The sequence below is a fragment of the Odocoileus virginianus genome, chromosome 26 (assembly GCF_023699985.2).
Source record: "Odocoileus virginianus isolate 20LAN1187 ecotype Illinois chromosome 26, Ovbor_1.2, whole genome shotgun sequence".
Classification (NCBI taxonomy): Eukaryota; Metazoa; Chordata; class Mammalia; order Artiodactyla; family Cervidae; genus Odocoileus; species Odocoileus virginianus.
This window is the reverse complement of record NC_069699.1, coordinates 2,196,496-2,215,482: the sequence shown is the minus strand read 5'-3', so window position 1 is coordinate 2,215,482 and position 18,987 is coordinate 2,196,496. Positions and strand designations below refer to the sequence as shown.

The following is an 18,987-nucleotide window of genomic DNA, read 5'->3' as shown; positions in this document are numbered from 1 at the left end:
TTTATCTCTTGCTGTTATTTTGTATCTGGCAATTCAACCAAAGCCATCATCTTGTCCTCAGCAGGAACAGTAATTTTGATGCTAGCCTCTGTGAATAGCTGTGTATAATTGATACAGTTTTTAATTTTGGTAATAACAACTAGCTGGCTAAGGCAATGAGCCCTTTTTAACACAGACTAAATAAAGAAATCTCTCATATTTCAACTAACGAACTGAACCAAACCATAATGAGGGTGACTGTTTCATTTCATTTGGCTGTTGCTTAAAGAGGTTCATTTAAAAAATGATTCATTGTTAATATTTATAATGTTCACACTAATATTATAATGTTCACACTAATATTGGAGAATTAGAAAAACATCAATCTGCAATAGAATGACCCGTTACATCAGCCAAAAAAGTCTTGTTTTTATTGAATTAAAGGTGTTGTCCTTGGCTTTTTACCTCCTGAAGTAAGACAGGTGCCAAGGAAGTAATATGCAAGGACTGAAGATGGTGTAGCATATGAGGTCATATGCTTGAGCCCCATCTTTTGAAGTTGTCAATAGCCTCTATGGTTTTATGATTTATGCTGAAGATTAAAAAATATATGCATATCTAAATAAACATTTATCCAAAGAAGACACACAGATGGCCAAACGGCACATGAAAAGATGCTCAATATCACTAACTATTAGAGAAATGCAAGTCAAAACTACAATGAGCTATCACCTCGTAACAGTCAGGATGACTATCACCTAAAAGTCTTCAAATAATAAATGCTGGAGAAAGGATGGAAAAATGGAACCCTGCTACATTGTCGGTAGGCATGTAAATCGGTGTAGACAATAGGGAGAACAGTATGGAGGCTTCTTAAGAAACTGAAAACTGAGCTATCATATGATTCTGCAGTCCCACTCTGGGGCATACATCTGGAGAGAAAAACCATACTTTGAAAGCATATGTGTACCCCGATGTTCATAGCAGCACTATTTACAATAGCCAAGACATGGAAGCAACCTAAATGTCCTTCACCAGATAAATGGATAAAGAAAATATGTATACATATATACACACACTGGAATGTTGCTCAGTCATTAAAATGAATGAAATCATGCCATTTACAGCAACAGGGGTGAACTTAGAGATTAACATACTGAGTGAAGTAAGGCAGACACAGAAAGACAAACATGATATGATAGCATTTACATATGGAATCTAAAAAAAATGATACAAATGAGCTTATTTACAAAACAAAACGAGACTCGCAGGCATAGAAAACAAATTTTCAGTTACCAAAGAGGAAAGGGGGAAGGGGCAGATTTAGGAGTTTGAGATTAACATGTCAGTCAGTTCAGTCGCTCAGTCATGTCCGACTCTTTGCAACCCCATGAATCGCAGCACGCCAGGCCTCCCTGTCCATCACCAACTCCCGGAGTTTACTCAAACCCATGTCCATCCAGCCATCTCATCCTCTGTCGTCCCCTTCTCCTCCTGCCCCCAGTCCCTCCCAGCATCAGGATCTTTTCCAGTGAGTCAACTCTTCGCATGAGGTGGCCAAAGTACTGGAGTTTCAGCTTCAGCATCAGTCCTTCCAATGAATGCCCAGGACTGATTTCCTTTAGGATGGACTTGCAGTCCAAGGGACTCTCAAGGGTCTTCTCCAACACCACAGATCAAAAGCATCAATTTTTCAGTGTTCAGCTTTCTTCACAGGCAACTCACATCCATACATGACCACTGGAAAAACCATAGCTAGCCTTGACTAGACAGACCTTTGTTGGCAAAGTAATGCCTCTGCTTTTTAATATGCTGTCTAGGTTGATCATAACTTTCCTTCCAAGGAGTAAGCGTCTTTTAATTTCATGGCTGCAATCACCATCTGCAGTGATTTTGGAGCCCACAAAAATAAAGTCTGACACTGTTTCCACTGTCTCCCCATCTATTTCCCATGAAGTGATGGGACCAAATGCCATGATCTTAGTTTTCTGAATGTTGAGCTTTAAGCCAACTTTTTCACTCTCCTCTTTCACTTTCATCAAGAGGCTTTTTAGTTCCTCTTCACTTTCTGCCATAAGGTTGGTGTCATCTACGTATCTGAGGTTATTGATACTTTTCCCGGCAATCTTGATTCCAGCTTGTGCTTCGTCCAGCCCAGTGTTTCTCATGTACACACTACTATATATAACACAGATAAACCACGGGGCCCTACTGTATTAGCACAGGGTCAGTCGTGTCTGACTCTGCAGCCCCATAGACTGTAACCCACCAGGTTCCTATGTCCGTGGGATTCTCCGGGCAAGAATACTAGACGAGGTAGTCATTCCTTTCTCCAGGGGATTTTTCTGACCTAGAGATCAAACCTGAGTCTCCTGCATTGCAGGCAGATTCTTTCGAAGCACATATATATATATATTATATATATATATATATGAGCATATATATATTTATTATATATAATGGAATCACTGTGCTGTATATCTGAAAATAATACAGCATTGAAAATCAACTCTATTTCAGTTAAAAATATTAATATATGCACATGAAAAACTATTTTCAATACTGTACATATCATTCTAGCAAATCATGACTTCCCTGGTAGCTCAGCTGGTAAAGAATCCATCTGCAATGCAGGAGACCCCAGTTCTATTCCTGGGTCGAGAAGATCTGCTGGAGAAGGGATAGGTTACCCACTCCAGCATTTCTGGGCTTCCTTGGTGGCTCAGCTGGTAAAGAATCTGCCTGCAGTGTTGGAGACCTGGGTTTGATCCCCGGGTTGGGAAGATCCCCTGGAGAAGGGAATGGCTAGTCACTGACTAACTTTGGTAAATGTCATTAATAACCTCTTCTCATATATGATATACAATGATTATATATGACAATATCATATACTTATCGTTGACAAGAAAATTTCAGAAAAACATATGCAGATCCTATCAACAGTCTATCCTTGTGATCAACTTACCAGAACAGTAACTCTTACAATGACTTGTATGTACTATGTTACCTTTAAAGTCATTTTAAATGACCCATTGTGAATTAATTTGAGATTAAATTAATAATCCAACTATTTTAAGAATTGAAATGAAGATTTCTTCTTACTTGCCATTTGGCTATCAAAATTTGTGTAGTTCCAAATTACATGCACACTTTTGTTTTCGCATTTGAACATCTCTGAAAGCAGGCTGTGACATGTAGTGGAAGCTAAGGAAGTCCTGTATTATAATTTAATAGGAATTACTGTGTTTTCCTTCCTAATATAAGAGTAGAACATAAAACAAAGACATGTTTTACAATCAGTGCTTCTTGAATTGAATGAAATACAAGAATAGACATTGTTTTCCAACTCAGTAACTAGATCTGTTGTACGATATTATCCCTAGCTGAAAGTTGGCTAAATAGAATCCAAGCTAGACCAAGCCTCACACTTAAGTCACTCAGCACAGCACTTGGCAGAAGTTGTGATCTCAATGCATGTGAATTATTGCCCTCTGATTTTCATCAAATATTTGAGTATGAAACAGTTCAATTCAGTTGCTCAGTCGTGTCTGACTCTTTGCGACCCCATGGACTGCAGCACGCCAGGCTTCCCTGTCCATCACCAACTCCCGGGGCTTGCTCAAACTCATGTCCATCGAGTCAGTGATGCCATCCAACAATCTCATCCTCTGTTGTCCCCTTCTTCTCCTGCCTTCAATCTTTCCCAGCATAAGGGTCCTTTCCAATGAGTCAGGTCTTCGCATCAAGTGGCCAAAGTATTGGAGCTTCAGCTTCAGCATCAGTCCTTCCAATGAATATTCAGAACTGATTTCCTTTAGGATTGACTGGTTTGATCTTGCAGTCCAAGGGACTCTCAAGAGTCTTCTCCAACACTTCAGTTTAAAAGCAACAATTCTTCAGCATTCACCTTTCTTTATGGTCCAACTCACATCCATACATGACTATTGGAAAAACCATAGCTTTTACAAGACGGACCTTTGTCAGCAAAGTAATGTCTCTACTTTTTAACATGCTGTGTAGGTTTGTTATAGCTTTTCTTCCAAGGAGCAAGTGTCTTTTAATTGCATGGCTGAAGTCACCATCTGCAGTGATTCTGGAGCCTATGAAAATAAAGTCTGTCACTGTTTCCACTGTTTCCCCATCTATTTGCCATGATGTGATGGGACCGGATGCCATGATCTTCTTTTTCTGAGTTGTAAGCTAGCTTTTTCACACTCCTCTTTACTTTCATCAAGAGGTTCTTTAGTTCCTCTTCGCTTTCTGCCATAAGGGTGGTGTCTTCTGCATATCTGAGGTTATTGATATTTCTCCCAAAAACTTTGATTCAAGCTTGCACTTCATTCAGTCTGGCATTTCACATGATATACTCTGTATATAAGTTAAATAAGCAAGGTGACAATATACAGCCTTGACATATTCCTTCCCCAATTTTAAACCAGTTCATTGTTCCATGTTTGGTTCTAACTGTTGTTTTTTGACCTCATACAGATTTCTCAGGAGGCAGGTAAGGTGGTCTGGTATTCCCATCTCTTGAAGAATTCTTCAGTTTGTTGTGATCCACACAGTTAAAGACTTTGGCAGAAGTATATGTTTCTCTGGAATTCTTTTTTTTTCTATGATCCACCAGATGTTGAAATTTGATCTCTGGTTCCTCTGCCTTTCTAAATCCAACTTGAACATCTGGAAGTTCTCAGTTCACATATTGAAGTCTAGCTTGGAGAATTTTGATCATTATTTTGCTAGTGTGTGAGATGAGTGCAATTGTGCAGTAGCTTGAACATTCTTTGGCATTGCCTATCTTTGGGATTGGAATGAAAACTGACCTTTTCCAGTCCTGTGGCCCCGTGAGTTTTCCAAATTTACTGGCATATTGAGTGCAGCACTTTTACAGCATCATCTTTTAGGACTTGAAATAGCTCAGTTGGAATTCCATCACCTCTGCTAGCTTTGTTTGTAACGATGTTTCCTAAGGCCCACTTGATTTTGTACTCTAGGATGTCTGGCTCTAGGTGAGTACTCACACCATCATGGTTATCTGGGTATTAAGTTCTCTTTTTTATGGTTATTCTGTGTATTCTTGCCAGCTCTTCTTAATATCTTCTGCTTCTGTTAGGTCCATACCATTTCCGTCCTTTATTGTGCCCATCTTTGCATGATTTGGTAGAGATTTGGTATTTTTAATTTTATTGAAGAGAGGTCTAGATTTTCACATTCTATTGTTTTCCTCTACTTCTTTGCATTGATAGCTTAGGAAGGCTTTCTTATCGCTCCTTGCTATTCTTTGGAACTCTACATTCAGATGAGTATATGTAGCTGATGCTGCTTCTGTGCACCCCCCAGATCTTCTTTATGAAGCCTGTGTTCCCACACTCCCACGTTTTTGGAGGCTTGCCTTCAGGCTACAGGAGGCCCCTTCCCCAGGGTTGCTGGGCAGTTACGTCTACCCCTCTTCCTGGGGTGACCAAAGGCATAAAAGCCCAGCTTATTTGCCTAAAGGCAGGCAGCACTCACTCCTGACTAGAGACTCCCCTGGGGCCAGGCTGAACAGGAACTCCTGAAACCATAGCTCCCGCAACTCCATCCCTTACAGGTTTCTCTTAAGAGCCTGCCTTCAATAAATCACTCATGAAGGAATTGCCCAGAGTACTTGGAGAGGGTCCCATGTAAGGGTCTATTTCCTCAGGTTTCAGCTGGGTGTAGGATTTCTACTGGTTTTCACAAGAAGTTTGGCCACCATAATCCTGTGAAAATAGCGAGCTGAACACTGGGGACCCCAATGTGTTTATAAGTTTTCCGTCAAAGTCTCAGGGGAGAAAGAGCTATGTGGATAAACAAACACAAATAGTAAAATGCACACACACAAGAGGTGCTATGGAAACACAGGGGCAACAGTGGCAACTGCCTGTGAAGCCAAGGAAAGCCGAACTGAGGAGGCGGAGCCAGAGTCCAGTCGTGAAGACACGCAGATGGCTGAGGCTGGCTCAGGTGGACAAGAGAGGAAAGGCAGGATCAGAAAATTCCACGTGGGGACACTCAGAGGGCTGACGCTGTGTCCCCAGATCCACAAGCCACTTGGAGAGCAGGGTGTGAGGATGCGAACTGCCGTGAGTGTGTGAGCACACACACACACACACACACACACACACACACACACATACACAGAATTCTGTACAACTCATGATCAGCTACATGATGGAATTGATCTTACAGTGAAATGTAAGTAAGAAAATGACATTATTTGACGTTTTCAAGACTTTAATTTATGCAACATACACACAAGAAAAAACTCAAGAGGTGCAAAAAGATATAAAAATTGGGTTTGATGAAGAGGACTCTGGTGCAGCACAGAGAATGTGTGGATAAAGAGTGGCTCCTGCGAGGATAGAGATCCCCAGACCTCAGGAGGGAGGAGCCCCAGGCCCCCAGGGACCAGTCTGTCCTTCATTCTGGTCCCAAGCACGCAGTGCATGCTGGGGCTACCCTGCCTCTTGTAGGCAGTAGCTAAGCAGGCAGGTACAGAGAGAAACATGCTGTGACATACACGGCCAGGAGAAAAGGGCAGAATACATTCTCAAGGAAGAGATGGGCTTTCTTTCCCAGCATCAGGGTCTTTCCCAATGAGTCTTCACATCAGGTGGCCAAAGTATTGGAGCTTCAGCATCAGTCCTTCAGTGAATACTGTAATAAAAGTTACGTGGATGTGGTCTCTGTCTCGAAATATCTTATTGTACAGACTTAAGGTCTTTCTCACGTATGGATGTGAGAGTTGGACTGTGAAGAAAGCTGAGCGCCAAAGAATTGATGCTATTGAACTATGTTGTTGGAGAAGACTCTTGAGAGTCTCTTGGACTGCAAGGAGATCCAACCAGTCCATCCTAAAGGAGATCAGTCCTGGGTGTTCCCTGGAAGGACTGATGCTGAAGAGGAAACTCCAACACTTTGGCCACCTCATGCCAAGAGTTGACTCATTGGAAAAGACCCTGATGCTGGGAGGGATTGGGGGCAGGAGGAGAAGAGGACAATAGAGGATGAGATGGCTGGATGGCATCACTGACTTGATGGACATGGGTTTGAGTAAACTCCGGGAGTTGGTGACGGACAGGGAGGCCTGGCGTGCTACGATTCATGGGGTTGCAAAGAGTCGGATACGACTGAGCGACTGAACTGAACTGAACTGAAGGTCTTTCTCATCTTAATGGAGCACTCACCACACACTGTGGCCGTAACTTTTGCAGCTTGTAGTGTGACAGCAAAACTAACACAAATTTCTTCTTCTTCCTTCTTCACAATTGCACAAGAAGATTCATTCTTACCATAGATTTAGCCACCTCGGCATATGACTTCTTTCCCTTTCCTTATATAGCTGAGAGCTTTTACCTCTCCACTGAAAGGAAGCATTTTAGGGCCTCTCTTTGGCAGAATCCAAGCTGCCAGCATCACTGCTCTTGCACGTTGGGGCCATTAGTAAGGAAAAGTCGGGTAGAAACCACAAGCACTGCAACAGTGAAACTGTGGATCTGGTAACCAAGACTAAGTGACCAAGGGCAGGAAAGGTGGGCGCAGGGACATTCACACACCGGGTGGGACAGAACAGCTCAGAACTCACCTAAGTTAAAACTTATGAGCAGCTTATTTCTGAAGCTTCCCATTTGCTATTTTAGGAATACAGTTGACTGTGGGTAACTGAAACTGAGGAAAGTAAAACCACGGATAAGGAGAAATGACTGTATTTTCATCTTTTCCTAGGTTAAAAAGACTTGTATTTTTTATTTCTCTATGAATCATCATTATTCCTTTGACAAGCCCATAGTAAGCTATTACAATAGCCCAGAGAAGAAGTGATAGTGATACGGGTCTAAATTAAGACAGTGATCGACGGAAGGAGAAAGGGATGGCAGTGTAGGGGGAACATGGAAAGATTTGTTTGGCAAAAATAAAATAAATGCAAATTGACTATCCTTTGAAAGAAAGATAGACAAAAGCAGCCAATATCAATTTATACCATCTTAAAAGTTTGAATGCTTAAAAATGAAGTCAGAAAGAGAAAAACAAGTATCATATATTAATACATATATGTAGACTTTAGAAAAATGGTACATGTGAACCTCTTTTCAAAGCAGAAATAGAGACACAGACATAGAGAACAAACATATCAAGGGGAGAAAGCAGGATGGGGTGGGAGGAGTTGGGAGATTGGGATTAACCTACATACACTATTGATTCTATGTATAAAATAGGTAACTAATGAGAACCTACTGCATAGCTCAGGGACGCCTACTCATTGTTCTGTGGTGACGTAAATGGGAAGGAAACCTGAAAAAAGAGGGGACATATGTATACGTGTGGCTGATTCCCCTTACTGTATGGCAGAAACCAATGCCACAGTGTAAAGCAACTATACTCCAATAAAACTTTAAAAAATGCCTCAGTGTTCACCCACTAAAATGATACTAAATAGTGTAACATTTGTTAAACCAGAAAAGTATGTCATCTCACAAAACTCCATTCAAGAGGGACAGATAAGGAAAAGGGAAACAGAACAAGAGCTATCTACCTATGCCATAAAAGCAAGATACAAATGCGTACGCTATACTGCAGACTAGTAAACAAACAGAAGGATATTATTTTTTCCCAGACAAAATTTCATTGTTAAACTACTGGTGTACTAACTATAGCTGTAAATCATGGTAGGGGTAGAGTAGCTTAATTAAATGGTCAGATTAGAAGTCCTACTAGGAAGTTAAGGACAGAAAGATAATTTTAAGGGAGTTTGGGAGACTGTTGTAAGCTAATGACCACTCAAGAATCCAGTAACCTAGCAACAATCTACACTACTTTGAAGGAAGACCAGGTGCATCCAAGTGCCAGACACACTTAAGCCACAACCCCTGATAGTTAAAACACAAGACGACAGATATGGGGTCTGAATCTTGTTACATGAAGTCAGGGAGTTAATAGTCCTTGAAGAGAAGCATTTCTGCCTGTAGCCTAGACAGGAATATAGGTGAAAGGGGAAAGAAACGCAGTGAAAGGGGACATTATATCAAAACCTGAGATGAATTATCATATTTAGGTGTATGTTACCACCCTTCTGCTAATACACGTATGATTTAAATAGCACCGTGATAGTCCTGGTTACACCATATAAGAGTCAAAGGAGGAACTAATGACAGAAACCTTGACATTTACCTAAAAATGAGGAAGAAGGCGGTTTTCTCCCCTTCCCACTTCTTCGACTATAAAAACATAACGCTCTTTGTTCTTAGAGCTACAGTCTCTTGCCTGCCCACTTCTATTAACATCTCTCACAAGCGTCCTGTGCAAATAAACTCACTCTTTGCCTGAAGCTTTGCCTCACGCTAAATTCTTTCTGTGATGAGACAAACGTGAGTTTCCGTAAATTCTGATACCGGGGGAGCAGTTTCAAACTAAAGATGGTGGGCTCAAGTCGCCTCCTAGACAGGGTTGTGGGTTCAAGTCCCCGTCTGAGTTTCAGTTGGGTTCAAGCCCCAGACAGTGAGCAAAGCTCCTGCTATAGAGCGTGGACGTTCCTCCACTGTCCTCTTGGTGAAGCTGTATCCCAAGGCAGTTACCAAAGCAGGTCTAAGCCCAGCCAATGGCTAAGCATTGTCATAAGTATCCAGTGACATCCTGTGAAAAGTAAGCAGACTCGGCTAAGAGCACTTTTTGTTAGAAAGGAGGTTTGCTGGGGAGTGAAAACTTTTGTTGTAAGGACAGAGCAAGCAAGACCTGTCCTCCCTTTGACCAGAGGCCTGTGCCTGGCCATGACTCAACCTCTGAATGTCAAATGAGAGTTGACTGTTCACGGCTGGCCCAGATGCCTTATATGGAGCTGGTAACCCCAGGCTTAGCTCCCTACATGTCATCTGCTAAAGGCTCATGGCTGCTAAGGTGTGTATACCAGCCCACAGGTGACATCTCACTGTCAGGAAAAAGGACTTTATAGTGAGACTTAAGCTCTGGAGTCCTCTGACAATGAGGTCAGGCTTTACTATTCCAACCCTTGACACATCCTTGTTAGACTCTTTCCTATTCCGTTATCCTCACTTTTTTTAAAGTAATTGTTTCCTGAACAACATTCTTGCTATAAATCACTTAATTGCCTCAAGATCTTCTAGGAAATCTGACATAAGACAAACAGGTTAAAAACAAGATGGCTGGTTTCAAATAAAAATTGGCAACAGAGATTTTTAGCAAGAAAAGAGAACACTATTTAGTGCTGATATTCATAATCCTAACAATACTGGAAGAAAAAGAGATGCTTCTGTTTGATTAGGTCTAAAGGTAACATGATGGTCCAACTGAAAAGTGTTATGTACTAATCATCCAAGACAACAGCAACTTCACATCAGCAAAGCCAAGGAACAAGTGCATGTTGTTTTCCTTTGCAACTGTATCTCTAGTAACACACCACGCCATCATATTTGCATGTCATTAAGTACGTGACCTTGGAAAAAAGTTGCTTAATCTCTCTGATCCCTAGTTTCCCTATCAGTGAGATAAGAATACCTTCCTCCTATGCTCAGGATGAATACTAAATAAGAGGGTCCCAAAATCCAATTAGCACAGTGCCTGGCTCTCTGCAAATATTAATTTCCTTCCACTCTCCTACCTTGTCATCACCAATTAATATATCTTTTTAATCTACTGGCTTACTATTGCTTAATCAACACTAATATTTAATCCAAGTTTATTCTTTCATCATTGCTCAAGATGTGATCAGCACAAGTGACTAATTCTCATGCTTCCGGGGGAAAAAAATATGAGAAAGAGATGGGATTAGCTTAGTTACTGTAGTAGATTCTTGTGTTTTTACTTGCCTATTTATTTTATTTTTTTCATTTTTTAGTTTGCTTTGGTAATAGAATGCTATTTTTCTCTGGGAAACAGTGCCTTTTCATTTAAAAATTTTTATTACACATGGCCTCTTACTCACAGGAAGGCTGATCACTGACTCAACTGAACCAATCAGATTCAGTTCTCAAAAATGCTTGTCTCAGGTGACCTGATGATGGTATTTCTTCCTGACCACCATAATGCCTAGAAGAGAGTCCTTATTATTTCTTGTTCTTTCAGTTTCGGCTTCCCTTTGACAGGTTTTCGGTTTTCCAACCTAAATATCATTTCAATAAATTGTTTCTATTGTTATTAGCCATAACAACAGATAGTCTCTGTTGTCTGTGACCAAAAGACCTACATAAAATGACTCTAATGTTGACTCTAATAAAGAAGCTAATATTTTCAAAAAGTCTTGGAAGACAGACTTATGAATTTACATTCTAAAGAAGAGTGGCTTAAAGAAAAGGTAATGAAGAGACCACTCTTAATTTTACTTGAAGGGATCAATATCATAATTATTCATAAATGTATATGATGTATAGAATCCCTTGCCAGTTTTGATGCCAATGGATAATATATCTTAATTAAACATTTTTGACACTAGAAATATATTACACAAATATTCAGATACTGCTTTATGCTCCTTTCATATTTCACTGATATGTTTTATAACATAAGCCTCTGCTTAAACTAAAAATTAAAATATTAACAGACTTCATATCCCTACTTTTCAGGTTGGAAAAACAAATATTAACAGTACTGTCAAAGTATAACTAAGTTAGGTAGAATGGAAGACTATCCCAGATCTTTGGATTACAGATGAATTACTACGAAGCTCACAATGCACTATTTTATAGTGTATGTCTTGTATCTATTGTTAATCTGCCAAACAGGAATTAATATGGTACCAGAAGACCCTGAGCAGTAGTGGGATGATTCTCACATTTAAGAGAAGCATACTTGTAGACATGCCCTCCATCCATCCTGCCCTGATCTCCAACATGCAATGCCACCCTTCAGCTGCATGCGAATATGCTTAGACTAGACAAGCAACAAAGACATCAGGCCTTCATGGAATGTTTAACAGGAATGTTCCTGACCCACGGAAATGTAGAAGCCTGTGGTATTCTGGTGGCTATGTGGTGCTGGCACTGGAGTGGCCGCTGCACACACTGGAGTGACTGTGAGGAGATATCCTATGTCCAAGGGCAAAGGGGAAGCCCCAACAAGATGGCAGGAGGGGTGAAATCACGCTTAGAATCAAACCCCACACCTGCCAGAGACGCTCAGAGGGCTCAGACATGCCGTGTGCACACCAGGACTCAGAGACCCCACAGAGCCTGAGCCAGAACCGTGTCTGCCTGCTTCCTGAGGAGGTGTGGGTCAGCAGTGCACTGTGGCAGGGGCAGAGGCTCTGGGTGCAGCAGACCTGGGTGAGGCATAAGCCTTCTTGGAGGAGGTCAGCATTAACCACACCACAGAGCGGTCAGAACTTACAAAGGACTGAGGTAACAGACTCCTGCAGGGCACAAACAGAACCTTGAGCACAAGAGGACGCAGGAGAAAGGAGCGGTGAACCTTCAAGAGACTGACCCAGACTTGCCCGTGAGTGTCCAGGAGTCTCCAGCAGAGGAGTGGGTCGGCAGCGGCCTGCTGCAGGGCTGGGGGCACGGAGTGTAGCACTGCGTGCATGGGAACTTTTGAAGGAGGTCACCGTTATCTTCACCACCTCCACGTAATTTGGCTTCAGGACAAATAACAGGGCGGTAACACAGCCCCACCCATAAACAGAAAATGGGATTAAAGATTTACTGAGCATGGCCATTTAATCAGAACAAGACCCAGTTTCCCCATTAGGAAGCTTCCATAAGCCTCTTATGCTTATCAGAGGGCAGGCAGACTGAAAACCACAATCACAGAAAACTAATCAATCTCATCACATGGACCACAGCCTTCTCTAAGTCAATGAAACTATGAGCCATGCTGTGGAGGACCACCCAAGACGGATGGGTCATGGTGGAGAGTTCTGACAAAACGTGGTCCACTAGAGAAGGGAATGGCAAACCACTTCAGTGTTCTTGCCTTGAGAAGCCCATGAACAGTATGAAAAAGCAAAACATGGGACAATGAATGATGAATTCCCCAGGTCTGTAGGTGCCCAATATGCTACTGGAGATCAGTGGAGAAATAACTCCAGAAAGAATAAGAGACAAAACCAAAGCAAAAACACCACCCAGATGTGGATGTGATGGTGATGGAAGTAAAGTGCAATGCTGTAAAGAGCAATACTGCATAGGAACCTGGAATGTTAGGTCCATGAATCAAGGTAAATTGGAAGTGGTCAAACAGGAGATGGTGAGTGAACATCAACATTTTAGGAATCTGTGAACTAAGATGGAATGGGTGAATTTAACTCAGATGACCATTATATCTTCTACTGTGGGAAAGAATCCCTTAGAAGAAATGGAGCAGCCATCATAGTCAACAAAAGAGTCCAAAATGCAGACTTGGATGCAATCTCAAAATTGACAGAATGATCTCTGTTCATTTCCAAGGCAACCCATTCAATATCATGGTAATCCAAGTCTATACCCCGACCAGTAATGCTGAAGAAGCTGAAGTTGAACAGTTCTATGAAGACCTACAAGATCTTCTAGAACAAACACCCAAAAAAGATGTCCTTTTCATTATAGAGGACTGGAATGAAATAGTAGGAAGTCAAGAAACACCTGGAGTAACAGGCAAATTTGGCCTTGGAGTACAGAATGAAGCAGGGCAAAGGTTAATAGAGTTTTGTGAAGACAATGCACTGGGTATAGCAAACACCCTCTTCCAAAAATATAAGAGAAGACTCTACACATGGACATCACCAGATGGTCAATACTGAAATCGGATTCATTATATTCTTTGCAGCCAAAAATGGAGAAGCTCTACACAGTAAGCAAAATCAAGACCAAGAGTTGAGTGTGGCTCAGATCATGAACTCCTGATTGCCACATTCAGACTTAAATTAAAGAAAGTAGGAAAAACCACTAGACCATTCAGGTATGACCTAAATCAAATCCCTTATGATTGTACAGTGGAAGTGACAAATAGATTCAAGGGATTAGATCGTATAAAGTGCCTGAAGAACTATGGATGGAGGTTCGTGACATTGTACAAGGCGCAGAGATCAAGACCATCCACAAGAAAAAGAAATGCAAAAAGGCAAAATGGTTGTCTGAGGAGGCCTTAGAAATACCTATGAAAACAAGAGAAGTGAAAGGCAAAGGAGAAAAGGAAAAGATACACTCATTTGAGTGCAGAGTTCTAAAGAATAGCGAGGACAGATAAGAAAGCCTTCCTCAGTGATCAAGGCAAAGAAATAGAGGAAAACAACAGAATGGGAAAGACTAGTGATCTCTTCAAGAAAATTAGAGATACCAAGGGAACATTGCATGCAAAGATGGGCACAATAAAGGACAGAAATGATATGGACCTAAGAGGAGCAGAAGATATTAAGAAGAGGTGGCAAGAATACACAGAAGAATTATACAAAAAATATTTTCATGATCCAGATAATCACAATGGTGTGATCACTATGCTAGAGTCAGACATGGAATGTGAAGTCAAATGGGCCATAGGAAGCATCACTATGAACAAAGCTACTGGAGGTGATAGAATTCCAGGTGAGCTATTTCAAACCCTGAAAGATAATGCTGTGAAACTGCTGCACTCAATATGCCAGCAAATTTGGAAAACTTATCAGTGGCCACAGGATTAGAAAAGGTCAGTTTTCTTTCCATTCCCAAAGAAAGGCAATGCCAAAGAATGTTCAGACTACTGCACAATTGCAGTCATCTCACATGCTAGCAAAGTAAGGCTCAAAATTCTCCAAGTCAGGCTTCAACAGTATGTGAACCATGAACTTACATATGTTCAAGCTGGTTTTAGAAAGGCAGACGAATCAGAGATCAAATTGCCAACATCCGTTGGGGTATCGAAAAAAGCAAGAGTTTCTGAAAAAAATCTATTTCTGCTTTGTTGACTATGCCAAAGCCTTTCACTGTGTGGACCACAACTAACTCTGGAAAATTCTTCAAGAGGTAAGAATACCAGACCACCTGACCTGCCTCTTGAGAAACCTGTATGCAGGTCAAGTAGCAACAGTTAGAACTGAACATGGAACAAGACTGGTTCCAAATAGAAAAAGGAGTATGTCAAGGCTGTATATTGTCACCCTGCTTATTTAAGTTATATGCAGAGTACATCATGAGAAACACTGGGCTGGATGAAGCACAAGCTGGAATCAAGATTACCAGGAGAAATATCAATAACCTCAGATATGCAGATGACACCACCCTTATGGCAGAAAGTGAAGAAAAACTAAAGAGCCTCTTGATGAAAGTGAAAGAGGAGAGTGAAAAAAGTTGGCTTAAAACTCAACATTCAGAAAACTAAGATCATGGCATCTGGTCCCATCACTTCATGGGAAATAGATGGGGAAACAGTGACAGATTTTATTTTTGTGGGTTCCAAAATCCCTGTAGATGGTGACTGCATTCATGCAATTAAAAGACTGTTGCTCCTTGGAAGAGAAGTCATGACCAACCTAGACAGCATATTAAAAAGCAGAGACACTACTTTGCCAGCAAAGTTCCATCTAGTCAAAGCCGTGGTTTTTCCAGCAGTCATGTATGGATGTGAGAGACTATAAAGAATGCTGAGCACTTAACAATTGATGCTTTTGAAGTGTAGTTTGGAGGAGACTCTTAAGAGTCCCTTGGACTGCAAGGAGATCCAACCAGTCCATCTTAAAGGAGATCAGTCCTGAACATTCATTGGAAGGACTGATGCTGAAGCGGAAACTCCAATACTTTGGCATAGAAATGCAAAAAGCTGACTCATTTGAAGAGACCCTGATGCTGGGAAAGATTGAAGGCAGGAGGTGAATGGGATGACAGAGGATGAGATGGCTGGATGGCATCACCAATTCAATGGACACAAGTTTCGGTAAACTCCAGGAACTGGTGATGGACAGGGAGGCCTGGTATGCTGCAGCCCATGCTGTCTTAAAGAGTTGGACATGACTGAGCGACTGAACTGAACTGAATGGTGTTCTGGAGACCAAGTATAGTTTCCTAAGGTGTTTGACATTCTCAGTGTCTCTCACTTTGGTTTTAAGCCACTGAAGTTGCCCTTCCTGATCTCTTCCATTTTTGGTTTTGCTCAGATAAATCACTTCAGGTCAAGTCCATTCCATTGCAAACTCATTCATTCACTGATACTCATTCATCCAGATATTTATCACTTGGCAGCTGTGTGCAAGAATCCCAGCTAGACTAAGTAAATACAATGGGGAACAAAATGAACAAAGTCCCTACTCTTACATTTGGGGGTAGGATGGGCAAAAACCAGCTACATGAACAGGCTAAGTAGACAATTTCCAATAGTAATAAGCAGCATGAAGCAAATAAAGAAGGACTGGTTGAGAGGGGCTGGCTGGTGGCAAAAGAGGATGGTTAAAATTAGGTTTTGAGGGTTAGGGCAGGACTCTCAGAGGAACTGATCTTATCCTATAAACATGTCAAAGGAGTGTAGAAACTGACAAGTTTTAGGGCAAGTGTGTAGACCACCAGAGTCCAGACAGTCATTGGTTATTTTACTGTATTTGCCCCACTGGCTTAAGTCTACCTGAAATACATAAACCAAGGATACCCTAGTTTTTGTTTTTTTTTTAAGAGTTCAAATCTCCTTGATGCCACACATTTTATCTGGGTTGCAGTATGCTTTGTAAACATAAAAGATAAGATGACTTGGCCACCTGAAATGCTTTGTTCCTTGAGAAGAAATCATTCTCTCTTTTTCCTTCCCTTTGGCGTATTGATTACTCATTAATCCAGCAAAACAAAGGATTAATTAATCTCCATGGTTCAATGAAGAATAAATTACCACAGTTTAAAATGGGACTGATCCAATATTACAAATTGGAGGAAATGTTGCTCACACTCTCTCTCCATTTACTTCTCCAACCCTAATCTCCAGAGAATGGTCCTGAAAGACGGGATTTACTTTGCATGATATTTTGTACTCTTGCACCTTCTTTAGAATTCAGTCTCTTGAAAAGAGCTCATTGCTTTCCCCAAACCCCACTTTAACTATTCCCAAAGACAGAAAGAGTCCCATTGTTTTTTAAGAGTGCTTTAGACATATCACGTATTGGAAACAACATTTTCCTGTGGAGAAAACAATTTGAATAGCCAGTTTCTCTAAACAGAAAATAATACAACAGTCACATACATTGAGGCATTTACATAATTGTTCAATTATTTCCCCTGGCAAATGAAAAGGACTCATACATATCCCATTCAGTCAAGATGCCTCCGGAAACTACAAAACAGAAGGTATAGTCTCTGAGCATTTCAGGGGGGAAAAAAAAATGGTGTGTTTTCTAAAGTCATTTTGTTGGTTCTAAATTAAGTTTTTTTCAGAGCTATAACAGAAATCTAATGTCAGATTCTCAGAATGAACTAAGGGGCAGATTCTACAACTATGGGGAGAATTCTGCCATTTATATAGTCAATATCTAGGATATGATACCCACTCCCACCCCCCAGTATGCCCTACTCATTTTTGTTATAATTATATCAGTTTAAAGGAGCTGTGCACCTAGATTTGGCCTCTGGATTCTTAACCAAAATTCCTAGAAAGAGGTAGTGAGATAGGAAAGACACAGGGCACAACCTTTAAAAGAATGGCATGGCTCAAGGATACAAGATAAACTGATTAGAACCAACAAGGTAAAAGACGGAGGATAAGTCGAAGAGCAGGAGAAGTGCTGGTGTGTGGGATGGTATTCATCAAAGAGGCCCCTCGGCATTCTGGGATGCACCCGTAGTCACATGACCCACAGACATCTTTGTGAAGGAGAGTGTCACTGTTCTTCAATTGATGAGTCTTGTCTGTTTCTTTGTGATCCCATGGACTGAATGAAGCATGCTAGGCTCCTGGTACCACTGTCTCCAGAGTTTGCTCAGATTCATGTCCATTGACTCAGTGATACTATGTAACCATCTCTTCTTCCGTCACACTCTTTTCCTCCTGCCTTTAATCTTTCCCAACATCAGGGTCTTTTCCAAGGAGTGAGCTCTTTGCATCAGGTGGCCACAGTGTTGGAGCTTTAGCATCAGTCCTTCCAATGAATATTCAGGGTTGATTTTCTTTCAGTTCAGTTCAGTCGTGTCCGACTCCTGTGAAGCCATGGACTGCAGCACACCAGGCTTCCCTTCCATCACCACTTCCCAGGGTTTATTCAAACTCATGTCCATTGGGTTGGTGATGACATCCAACCATCTCATCCTCTGTCATTCCCTTCTCCTCCTGCCTTCAGTCTTTCCCAGCACCAAGGTCTTTTCCACTGAGGTAGTTCTTCGCATTAGGTGGCCAAAGTATTGGAGTTTCAGCTTCAGCATCAGTCCTTCCAATGAATAGTCAGGACTGATTTCCTTTAGGATGGACTGGTTGGATCTCCTTGCAGTCCAAGGGACTATCAAGAGTCTTCTCCAACATCACAGTTCAAAAGCATCAATTTGTCGGTGCTTAGATTTCTTTATAGTCCAGCTCTCACATCCATACATGACTACTGGAAAACCATAGCTTTGACTAAATGGACCTTTGTTGGCAAAGTAATGTCTCTGCTTTTTAATATGCTGTCTAGATTGGTCATAACTTTCTTTCCAAGGAGTAAGTGTCCTTTAATTTCATGGTTGCAGTCACCATCTGCAGTGATTTTGGAGCCCACAAAACTGTCCCTGTTTCCACTGTTTCCCCATCTATTTGCCATGAAGTGATAGGACCAGATGCCATGATCTTAGTTTTCTGAATGTTGAGTTGTAAGCCAACTTTTTCACTTTCCTCTTTCACTTTCATCAAGAGACCCTTCAGTTCTTCTTTGCTTTCTGCCATAAGGGTGGGGTCATCTGCATATCTGAGGTTGATAATTCTCCCAGCAATCTTGATTCCAGCTTGTGCTTCATCCAGTCCAGCATTTCTCATGATGTACTCTGCATATAAGTTAAACAAGCAGGGTGACAATATATAGTCTTGAGGTACTCCTTTCCCAATTTGGAACCACTCTGGGTTCCATGTCCAGTTCTAACTGTTGCTTCC

At 41.3% G+C, this 18,987-nt stretch overlaps 1 protein-coding gene across 9 annotated transcripts in view; it reads right to left on the bottom strand.

Moving 5' to 3' along the window:
- Nucleotides 1-18,987, bottom strand: part of RBMS3 (RNA binding motif single stranded interacting protein 3) — a 1,589,121-nt gene that overhangs the window by 806,436 nt on the left and 763,698 nt on the right. The window lies entirely within an intron of this gene.